Genomic DNA, 13,118 nt, shown 5'->3' on the forward strand with positions numbered 1-13,118 from the left:
CAATACCTCTCTATTGCTGGTTAATTGGGACTTTATTAAAAAACTAAAGTCCTTATAAAAAAGAAGCATGTGAAGTCTGTATATAACACAAGTTTTCATTATGCAACAGTCTCTCAAGTGCTCTTGCCAAAGGCCTACATCTCTTGGGCATTATTCCAGGTAATGCCACCCGTCAAAAGACTGCAGAATCCAGATCCACAATGAATGTTTTCCTGTAGATAACGAGAGGGCATCCGTCTGCTGTGGGATGGGCAGAGATTGGAGGTAGATAATGATCATCTTGTTTCCGGTAGTATCACTAGAGACAGAGCTACACCACTGGTAGATGTTTTGCACTACAGTAAAATACATGCATTACTGTTGTGTAGGGGTGTGCCGATATATCGTCCTGCGATATATCGCGATACGTTTTCGCGACGATATGTATCGTTTTGGGAAAAAAAAATATCGTTTTTGAAAAAAAAAAAAAATTTTTTTTTTTTTTTTTTTTTTTTTACAATCATAATAATCAGGCATGCAAACGGCCCCGAAGTGAAAAGAGTGACAACATGTTTTTTTTTTTCGGGTCAGGTGTCATACTATTCGGATTCAAAACGGCTATTGTAGCTGAAAAGCTACAAGTTTGCATGTCTGAATAATGCAAAAACAGAATTATTTGTTTGCATTTTCTTTTTTTCTCCTCCATATATTTTCATAATAAAAAAAGTGCGTATCGTATCGTATCGAAATCGTATCGAAGTTGTGAGCCAAATATCGTATCGTATCGTTTCGTGAAATTAGTGTATCGGCACACCCCTACTGTTGTGATAGTTAACAAGAATCCCCTGTTGAGATTGCTCTCATCCTCAGATGGAGAATGCTCATTTGATTGAATGTATGTGTTGTACTTTTGTATTGCATGTATAATGGATCAATTTCAAGTTCAAATGTATTGCCACATCACAAGTTTACAGGTGTAAAAGAGTGGGTACATTTATTTGTTCTGATAAGAAGGCACAATGTCAGATATACAATATACAGTACATCATGTATTGTTTACTATGTCAGATTGACATAGTAAACAATACATAAGGTGCATGGTCAAAATAGAAAATAAAGAGGAAGAAAAGCTTGTGCAAGAAACTAAACATTTGCAGCAGATATAAATAGCAGCACATATAGAATCACTGTCTTGAGCAGGTGTGAGACACACTTAGAAGCAGATATCAAGTATGTTACTGCAGATGTACAGTACGCATGTTAGATATCTGCAAGTTTGCAGTTTATGGTATTGGCTGGTGGTGGGGAAAGAACCTAGCACACCTTATAATGCTGAGTATTCATTCAACTCTGACATATGTAACCAAATGGACCCATAAGGGCCCATTTGGTTACATTTGTACACAACTCGGAGTTAAATGAACACTCAAGATTTTATTGTGCAGAGTCCCAATGAGAAAGGAACAGTCTCTGAGACATATCACAGTAGCTTCCATGCCTTTCCTTGGTGACAGCTAATTTACCTCTATTTGAATGGGACACCCCGCCACAGGGAAATGGTACCCTGTAGCTACTTACTCTCCCAGGCTCACCACACACTAATGTAGAATCATTTCCAATATCATGGCCGACTGAGAAAAAGAGTGATAAAGACATCTTCTCTCACACTCAAAGGACAGCTGTCTATGCAAAACTTTGTATTCATTTATTTTTCCTTTCAAATCTTCACTACAGGCTTTAAAGGAGGGATTTGCATTCATATTAGAATGCTATTAGAGTCTATTATTAAGATAAATATATGAATTGTAAATACATTTAATAATCTATCATAATGTGTGGTGCATGCAAGCAGAAATGAGTAACATTATAAGACATCCTGTACATGGAACAGCACCATCTTTCATGCATATGTCAAGACGCGATAAGAAACATCCCCAAACATGGCCACTTTTAAAGTGAAATTATGCCAGGCACAATGATGATTTATCACCCACACTGCAGGGGACTGCAGAGAATTGGGTCATTGTGAGACAGCCACATTTTAACTAACTCTGCTCAGTGTAATGAACACTATCCAAAACTAATTAGTGTAGACGTGAGAACATCCCATTATGTCCTCAGTAGCAGAGAGAGAGCTACAAACTGGAACACAATCAGAACACAGTTTAAAATGTGAATGAATAAATAAAACAACCATGTCTGCAGTGCCTGTTGTATACACTAGCCTACAGTAGCAAGACCATCTCCAAACTCAATGCATTCCACCATTCATTATTGAATTGAGTTCATTATGCTCTAATGATGGCCAAAGGAATATTGTAGGGGAGCACAGAGACAGTGGCTGAGAAAGAGAGAGAGAGAGAGAGAGAGAATGTGTCTTAAAACATGTATTAATTTATGTGGTTTAAAACGTATGCGATGCCCCCACGAGCTGTTTTTAAATTCATCTTGATGTTGGTAGAAAAGTGCAACAAGTTCACAGTCGCTGTAGGATATCATCTGTGGCGTGGGGAGGAGGAGGCCCAAGGTTCTTAAATCTCTGATATATGGTGCCATGCCTCTAATCTCTAATTACTTTTATTATTCTTAAAATATCTTACATTAAAACATTTAAAAACAAATCATCTTACATTTTCCCTTCCTAGATATTATTTAGCACAGAGTGAAACAAAAGATTATGCTGATTATACCAATATTGTGTGTGATGTGGTATTTAGACCGATGAAGACAAGAGCACAGCGGGGGACTCACATAGTCTCTGTCTCGACTCGCCCTGGTTTGCTCCTGTGTAGGCTTCACTGATCCATTACTCACACAGCAGCTCCATGCTTGCCTTTCAGCAGGAATCCAGGCCACACTGGCAGGCTTTAAGCCCAATTTAAGCCTGATTTATAACTACTTGTATAACTGTGTCACACACCGGGAATAGCCGATCGACAAGCTCACAGCGCGTCGCAGAGGCATCGTGGTTGTGAACGTTTGAGCTTGTTGATCTGCTATTTTCAACAGCATAAACAGAGTGTTAACTAAGCATTATACTTTGTCATAGGACGAGCATTCGGTATACTAGGCATCACATGGTCATTGTTTGACAGGAATAAGGTGAGAACTGGGAACATTTACTAAAATATTGAAATGACCAGTGGGCGTGTGATCAACAAAGGAAGTATAGTGACAGTGACAAAGACTTTTTACTGGAACACTCTTATTTGTTATATCATTTCAAATGCCTCCCACCACTTATTCAGCTAGAAAGGGAGAGGGGTGATCCCTGTCATTACCCCTTTCAATTGCGCTTGTGCACAGAGCACAAATCGACAGAATCTACGGTATAAATGCACAGAATATCTGCGGGTGTCTGGTCCCCCGCATATCTCAAGAATCGTCCGACTGATCGACTTCAGACTTGGTGTGTGTATCAAAGAGGACCTGCGGGAGTGATACTGAATGCCGAGTGGGAAGTCAGTCAGATTGGCGGTTGTCCAAAAATATGTCCCTTTGTGTCCCTTTTATGCCCATATATGAAGATCTCTGTGTCTGTCTGTCTGTCTGTCTGTCTGTCTGTCGTGTCCCTTTTATGCCCATATATGGAGATCCCTGATGTCAGCAACCTGTTGAACCAGGACATGTGGCATGTCACTGCCCAGCCTCACCCCTGAGTATGCAGCCATCGCTGTTTCCCTCAATCGGAGAACACTGACTTGGTTAAGCCCTGTTCATACTCGCAGCCATCGCTGTTTCCATCAAATGGAGAACACAGACTCAGTTGACTATACAGCCATCTCTGAGTAACACCAAGTGCCAGGCCCTTATTGACACACTTTCCCTTCCTTGGTTTCCCTTGGAAACCTGTTCGATGCTCACGCATCAACCACTGTGACCACTGTGGTCATCCACAATGATGCAGATTCAAACTGTAACAGGGAGCGAGTACAGGTGAAAGGTCAAGGACTGCTTCAAATCACGGTTGCCATTAAATAAAAAGCCTGAACCTAGAACCACAAGTTCTAGGTGGCTGACATCCATTCCAATCTGCTCGAGCAATGGGGAGCTGTGGGGGGCATTCATAGATCCCAACTTTACACAGGTGTAGAGAGTCCAACACCCCTTAAATATTTACAATTAAAATGGACAATTTAGGCATTTAGCAGACGCTCTTATCCACAGAAACTTTCAATAAGCAAGGTAATCACAAATAGAATGCAGAGAGACAGTGTAGGGCCTCAAGAAACTAGGATCCCAGGTAAACCAAGAACCTAGCATCTGTCTAAAAACAATATACTATCGAAATATCAATCTGTACATTGAAACTAGGATACCAGGTAAACAATTAACCTAGCATCTATTTAAATAACATTCTTGAGAATGAGTGAGCAAGATATATCTGAGTGGTAGCCATATCTTGGTCAATTGCTTGCATCAATCGAGGCAGAAGGTGGCAGGAAGGGGTACAGGGAGAGTGAAGTGCTAGGGAGCCTGAAGAGGCAAGTGAGTCTTCAGATTATGTCAGAAAATTGGTAGTGAGTCTGCAGTTCTGACTGCAATGGGGAGTTGTGTTCAACAGTTTTAAACATTGCCACGATGAGACCACCATTTACTGTAGCCTAGTTTTTTTTTAATATATATACACAACATTGCACCCCAAATGTGCGGCTTGATTTATTGGCAAAATGTTCAGGATTACATTTTTAAAACCCACACTTCTGAGATCAAATAATAAAGAATTATTCCTTCTTAATTGATATTATTTACTGTACATCTGCGTGCGTGCGTGCATACCATGTATACAGGTATTGGTCATTGATATCTTCCCTATGTTTTTTATTGTTGACAGATCCAGCAGTGAGAAAAATGTCAGTTCCCAATGGTAGTGACACATAGCAAACAGGAGGTAGAAACAGGTTGCTGTGGTGTGGTGTGATGAAGACCTTTGCTTTATTGGTTTATTGGGCTCTGTTTATTGACAGCTTGTTGCCAAGCTCAAAAATGCCAATTCCCACTCAAGCATTGTGCTAATGTATGTGGAGTTGAGAGGCATGATTTTGTGCTGTGTGGATTGCCAGTGCGGAGACTCCACCCCTCTTTTGAAGATCACTTGATGAGTAGCATTTAAATTGGTCAAGTTTCCTAGATTCGTATGCAAATTAATTTTATACTGTGGTATATAATTTGGTAATGCAAGAGACTATAAGTGAAATAATTTTACATCTCTGCAGAAGATTCCCTTTACTTCGATTTGCTTGGTTATTTTTCATCTTCCTCCTGAAAATACCCAGCCCTGACCCATTGTTGAACAGCAGCTGCGATATACTAAATACTAATTGCATGTTAGCAGCATATAAGAGGAATTTGTCTCTGTCACGTTGGTGCATTAACAGTATAGAAACAAATTCAACGATTTACTCAAAACATTAAGATAAACAAAATAACCTATAAATAATATTGCTCAATTGGCTCGCGAGTTGAAATAACAGCAATGCTGGATACAAGCCAAGGTCAGATGGATCATATCAGAATCAAAATGTATAAAGCATGCTCCAAACAACTTTCTGAGAGTCATGATTTTAAGTTATAACCTCATTTGTGACTTGGCCTGAATTCTTCTTTTTTATGGAGCCTGTAACTGACACTTAAACTACATATCATGAGAGGGAAAAGGGCACACAGTTGGGTATTACATATTGTAGAGATGATGTGAGATAAATGTGCGGTAAAGCCACATAATCAGTGCAGCTGTCAACAGTAAGTGGCTGAAGTTGCAATGGCCTTAGCAATCGATAAAGCAATGCTGCCAGGCTAGCAATCACCAGCAACAGCACAGCTATTAGTCTGAGTTGGGCTGGGCTTGCAGGGGCTAAGTCAGGATATCTCTTAATGATATCTGGGATTTATGATCTTGATATCCTTCGTTATCAACTTCTGGGCATCAGAGTGAAAAATGAATCTATTAGTGATGCAGAACACAGTATATTGAAAGCCATGCACACTGTACAACATGCTCAACAACACGCATGCACGTTTGCCAGCATGTACGCACGCACACACACACACACACACACACACACACACACACACACACACACACACACACACACACACACACACACACACACACACACACACACACACACACACACACACACACACACACACACACACACACACACACACACACAAATTATTTGTTCAGTCTAAATATATTAAAATTTGTAAACAAGAGAGCATCCGCTTATGCAAGAGAATTATGCACATTAGAAATGAATAAACAAATTCTGAAAACATTCTCTTAGCCAGAAGGAAGTATTCAGTTAGTCTCAACAGCATAATCTTTTGTATCGTTGAAATTTCAGCCCCTTAAAAGAAAACGTGTCCTTAAAATAAGTCATGGGGGTTCACAAACATTTGTAGATGACTGTGCATAATTCTTATACTTGAAAATACATTCATAAATGAAATATGCAGACAGTTAATCATTTTTACAGTAACAGAATATTTACAATCATTGTCTTAATCACATTCAGATATTCTGTATTTTATATTATATATTCTGACAGACTGTCATTATCTTCACCGAGCCAAGACCTTCCTGGGTGCCGCATCTGAATTTGCATGCCAGACAGATTAGCTATTTAAATATGTACTTCTATATGATCATAGTTTGCTGAAATATGCATGTTCATTCAGGAACAAGACATTTATAACTGTCAAAGCTTAAAGATCACTTAGAAGTGGAGAGACAAAATGAATAAAAAATGAAGCTGCGTGTTTTCAATTTGTGCATAATATCCTCCCATATAAAATTATTCATGTGCAATAACTGTTCATTGTCTACCAAATGCATCCCAAGAAAAGAACAGAAAAAAAAACAGAAGATACTAATTTGACACAATTATACATGGTTAGAGAAGCATTGCACATTATCTAGCAGAATATTTTATACATTTCTTTTATATTATGATGAGACTATTTGATTGTGTTTAATGAGGCCATAGATCAGATTGGGCCATGGTGACAGTGTATGCAGCCTTTTGATCTCAACACTGCTGCCCTGGAACTGCACTTTAAATTAATTAAAGATCTGCCACAGAAGGTGACTAAAGGTTAGCCACCAATTAAAGGTCAGCTCAGAGCCGAAGCCTTCACAGTAAAATCCTCGGTTTTGATTTAAGTGTAAAAATATAGTTAACTCATTAAGACCTGAGGCCGATTCTACAAATGCCTTCTAAATCATGTAGTTCTCAAACATCGTGATATCTCATATAATGAAAATAAATAGACTGAATGTCAACACACAAATTAAGCTTTGTACAAAACTGTCAGAGAGTAGTATTTCAGACTGAAGCCAGTCTGGTATTGGCCAGTTTCCTAATTCATTCCAACCCTCCATCATTCACCAGATATTTCACACACTCAGTGTTAATTTAACTCGAGTCAGTTTACAAATAGAACCAAATGGATCCTTACAGTGCAGGACTGTCTAACGTGAGCTGATGCACACTGACAAACGTATTACAGTCTACAGCATTGAGGTACTTGACCAGGGAATTCATTTGACTTACTGTCAAGCTAATGTACAGTCACTATTCATATGAGAATTATCAAAATAGACTAAGATAGCTATAGAGCATCGCAGTTCCCGCCCACTTCCTGGTGCCGGAAGTAAATACTCAATGCATTTTTCCCATTGACTTTTACAAAAATATTTATATAAATTAATTTAAGCCTAGAATCAAGCTATCCAGGATAGCGGTGAATCATGACCATAAAACGTTTGATTCTGTGAAAAAACTTTTTTGAAACGGCAAAACAAAGGGTATTTATTAAATATAGTATATCATATCATTAAATATAAAATAAAAAAAATCACAGAAAAAAAGGTTTTATGGTCATGATTCACCGCTATCCTGGATAGCTTGATTCTAGGCTTAAATTGATTGATATAAATATTTTTGGAAAAGTCAATGGGAAAAATGCATCGAGTATTTACTTCCGGCACCAGGAAGTGGCGCAACTGCGATGCTCTAGAAGGAGTGATATCATTTGATTAGCTAAATTGTTAATCCTTTAACTGTGAACCTCAGAGTAGATATTTGACATTGTCTTTTTTAATAAGTTGGCTGATTGAATAATACTGTGCAATCAACTTAAAAGTCACCACTGTCTGAAATAGCATGGTTGCTTGGGCTTATTTCCCATCTTTTGTTTTCCAATATGTTTAAGGATCATTTTGCTGATCCCTGGAGCCAGTAGTGCGATGGGCATAAGTTAATTTGGGTCAACTTCAGGAGTTAAACACATCACACAGACACAACGATCTACCATCTGTGAACAGCAAACCCAGAGGGAGAGGCCAACTGTTCCGCTTAATGTGATATGAAATCTTCTTCTCAGAAAACGTCCCTGGAGATTGACCACCGGCATTGTATTCAAATTTATTCAGAACCGCCTAATAGGGAGTGATGGGTGGTTCTGTTTTGTTTTCCAGAGGTCCAAAATCAAATCATATCTGATCATAAGGTAGAATCAGATCAAGTATTGTGTGTTCACATACAAGGACTCGACGATGTTTCATTGGTGAAAACATTATATTGAGTGAGATTTGAGTATAAAAAGTATAAAATACATACAAGTAAAACGTAAATAGGGTCAGACCAAGCGTGAGCAGTGTATGCAATGTGAACAGTATGTCCTGTGATGGGATAAGGCATGTATCATATATTTCACAGACCAATAATTAGCAATGCGGTGATATGTTAGATATTGCAAAATGTTTACATACTACATTGCACATATAGATATTGATGCACTCAGTAGTGAATGACTGACTGATTGACTTTGTCTGAAATCATTGCAGAGTGGACCCCATCATCTGTGAACCAATGAGTCACTCAGAAGTTAGACTGCAAGTTTTTGCAGGAATATGACTCCTGACCTTGTCAGCCCGGTGAATTGCTAACAGCATCAGACAAGGTAAGGTAATATGAATTGACAGCCCTGGCTAGTGGAGCCACAGCTTTTCATTTATGCAAGTTATCCGAGAATCTTTCACCTAGCATGTCAAAAGCTCCCACTCTCCACAACTCAGAGGAGCTAGTGAGGGATAGTTCCAACAAGTCTGTGACACAGGATTGAGGCTGGTCTGAAGCCAGGGTGTGCATTTGATTCAGCAGGGATAACCTAAGCTTAGATTTGAAAATGTTAAGTGATGATGATTGGGAGTGAGAGCAGAATTAAACTAGAGAAAGTGCTCCTCGGAGCACAGCCAGTTAGGTTGTGGGCCAGCAATGTTCAGAATTCGCCAATCAGGATGGAATAGGAAAAATCGTGACGGATCCGTCTGGGTCACTTGACTATAGAAATATTGTGTACCGATTTGCGTGTTTTGTTTGGACAATTTGTGGGAGTAATATAAAAACATGTTTTGCAAAATCGGCCTCCTGGTGGTGCTATAATAGGGCAATGTTAAAAGGGTGACATTTGTTTCTCAACGTAGTGCGAATCTGCTTGCAAAGTTTTCTGCGTGCAAAGTCTTTTTCACTGACTGATAGAAGCTGGACAGGTTTCGGTTAAAGCTGCAACTTTTACATCCTACCCAAGATTTTAACCTGCAGGGTGCCCCATACAAGTGCTGACATTTTTACCACTGAGCCTATAGAGCAGTGGTTCCCAAACTGGGGGTCTGGACCACCAGGGGGTCCCAAATTATTTTGGGGGTCCCCAGATGATTTGCTTAATGTGCAACATTGTTTTCTCACTCAACAGTAAACAAACCAACATACAGTATGAGTGTATACAAGGTATCTGCAAAATTCTAAAGTGACAATCTAATGACTTTTAAGACCTTTTTAATACCAAATTGGCCAAATTGTCAAATATTAGGTAAGAAAGAGGCAAACATTGTGAAAATAGCCGATCCACAAGCTTACAACGCCTCGTAGTGAGACTGTGAGGCGTTGTGAGCTTGTCGTTCGGCTATTTTCACAATGTTAATCTGTTCGAACCGAGTCAAACTAAATGTAATGCCAACAATTCCAAGTGCTCGTCAGGATGGGGGGTCCCCTGTTCAAATATGATTATTTTTGGGGTCACGGCCTGGTTGAGAACCACTGCTATTGAGCATTGAATGTTGTCCTTCAGGCAGAACCACTTGTCAACCAGTCTTACCAGACCACTACTGGAGCTGGAAGACCAAACAGTAAAGTACCATACAGTTTAGTTGAAATAACATTTTATTTACAAAAAAAAGATGACATAGTGTAGCTTGAAGTCCATGAAATTAAGCTTATGATTGAGTATAAGTTAATTAACCACTTGAACCCTATATACTACTTCTTTGACTTGGCCCTCTTCTTTTTTTCCCCCTCTACACCAAATCTCTTTGCCAAAAATACTGGCATATTATGCTTTATTTAGTATATTGCAATTCAGAAATATTGTTCTAAATTCATGGATGTTGCTACTGAATCTCCTTTGACAGAGGATACAATGAAAAAGGTTTACAATTAAATTGAACTCAATTTGTCAAAATAATAACCTGCAATATTATTCTTTGCTAACTGATTCACCATCTACTGCATAGGAAAACTTACAAATAGGAGAAACTTTGCTTTTTGCTGCTGAGAAGAACTAGTATTAATTAACAACATGATTGGAACTCATGACTCACAACATTTTGTATGGTAGACCCATTTATCAACCATTAGGCTAGAGAGCCCACTGGGGGACATGGAGGGAGCACAAAAATGAGGTATCACGTTAGAAGAGGAGCAGGATTAAGCCTTTTTTAACCCCTGCGCTTTTTAAATGATTAAATGAGTTACAATTTATATTAAACGCCATCTTATACAACTTAATACAAGTTCTCTACAATAACATATGCACACTTTCAACATAATCGATGAGGAAAAGCACAGACAGTGCAGACATTTACAACAACCCTTATTACGCTACGCACACACAGATCAATGATAATACTCAAATCTACCGCATTCATTTTGTCTTTGGGAAATGTAAATCCAAGGGCAGTTAATTAATTAAAAAACATAACATACTTTAGGCTACTAACTCAAAAGCTCTTCTTTCTTGCTTTTCGAGAAATCCGCATAACATCACTATTCAACTCGAGTTTCCTTAACAAGTCACTTTCTAAAGACATGCTTGTCAGATGACTCTGTTTTGTTCAATGCTCGATTTCATTTTGTGTTTAATCAGTGAGAGGTTAGAAAATGAACACTCCCCAGACACGTTGGTCACGGGCAAAGTTGAATAGAGTCATAGCAATGTCAACAACATTCAGTCCTTGGTCCTTGAAGACTTAGTGAAGGTGAGATGAGCTTTTAACAGCAATTCTGGCCATTATTGTGTATGTATTATTGTAGATGCACTTTCTGTGTTAGTATTCCTCTTATGATTGAAATACTGTATCTTTCAGCAAGTGAAGGACACACGCTGGTTGTTTCAGCCCTGGGCATCACTTTGCAAAAGAACCAAAGTGTAGTGAGGAGACTGAGGTAAATAAGTGCCTACAGTAGTAGCCACGGCCTGTATGGATTCCGTTTCACCATATCTGCTTTGTTGCAGCCGTCTATCTACAGGCTCATGTACAGCCGATCGTCAAACAGATAGTCAAAAAGCAAGTACATGCTCAGGATCTATTCTTTTTAACCGCTTAAACCATATATTGCCTACCATACTTCGTTGACCAGGGTCCCCCATAGGGTCTATCATTGGCCCACTCCCCTTTTCCCTCTAATTGTTTGAGTTTGATTGCTGAATGTAGGCCTACCAAAAAAAAATGTGAAATTGAATTGTTCATATTTCCTGTAGCCTAACAACCAATAATGAAAGTCAATAATTAAAGTAGCTATTCTTATTAATAATAAACACAATTTGTAAAGTGATATACTATAGTTATAGCTATGACCGAGACAACAGGCTGAAAAACTAAGCCGAGTGACAGCTGTGTAAGTGAATGTGCACATGCACGTCCGTGCATCTGGTTGTGGGTGGCGCACATCAAGTCACCTTTTGTGCAATGTGTCCCTCGCTCCGAAACGAGTTTTGACACCCCTGCTCTACACCAAATCTCTTTGTCAAAAATATCCAATCTATAAGCTGACAATGCGTTGTGAGCTTGTAGATCTGTTATTTTCACCGAATGTTCGCCTATGATGCCCAGAATAGGGACGCTAGTGTTCAAGTGGTGTTAACCACTTGTATAGAAACAATCGTATATTCAATCATTACTGATTACATTACAGAAAAAAGCTAGGCAATGTACACATTGTATGACTGCTTTTAATAATTATGTGAATAGAAAATAAAAATAAGCTAAAAAAACAACTACATCAAATATGAGAATACTGTATGTTAGAGTGCAGTGCAAGAAATTAATCAAAAGCCTCAATAAAAGGCAGCAACACATTTAAAAGAATCGAGAATTTTAGCAGACCTGCAAGTACATTTGTTTTGGATGGCTGTGAATTGAGTCAGTCTGGGAAAACAAAATAACATAACAGGTAGCCATCCATTGAGGAAGGAAACCTCAGGACATTCTATTTGTGTATAAACTTTAATTGCAAAACTTCCACTCTATTTAAACAAACTCATCTCTGTTAGCTCATCTGGTTATCAAGATCCCTGCAAACCATTCCCCCCACTGATTGTAAGATTGAGTGCATATTAGTTATACCTAGCACGTACTGTACAAAGCAGAATTATGATAATATTGTTAATTTGGGATGAGGATTCCACAAGAGGCAGTTAAAAAAACATCTGATGACGAGCAGTGGCATCAAATTTCAATCAAACATGGTTTCCCTCCTCTATTTGCAGACATGGCCTGCTGTAAGATTTCACACTACACCAATGCAAGACAGTAAGACTAGGAAGCTAGGATTTATCTTAATGCAAGTGATTCATGTGACAGCTGCAACACTCTCCGGCAAATCACACAGAGGAGACAATGGATATTTTGTTAAGCTTGAAAGAATGAGATTCTCTCTCAAATGTTAAACCATAACAACGGAATGATGTTCAACTAGAAAAAGTGCTCCTCGGAGCACAGGTATCCGCCAGGTCAGGTACGTTATTGTGGCCTCCTGGTGGCGCTATAACAGGCCAATGTGAAAAGGGTGCCA

This window comes from Gymnoscopelus microlampas (genome assembly GCF_963454915.1).
Source record: "Gymnoscopelus microlampas genome assembly, chromosome: 20".
In the NCBI taxonomy this organism is placed as follows: domain Eukaryota; kingdom Metazoa; phylum Chordata; class Actinopteri; order Myctophiformes; family Myctophidae; genus Gymnoscopelus; species Gymnoscopelus microlampas.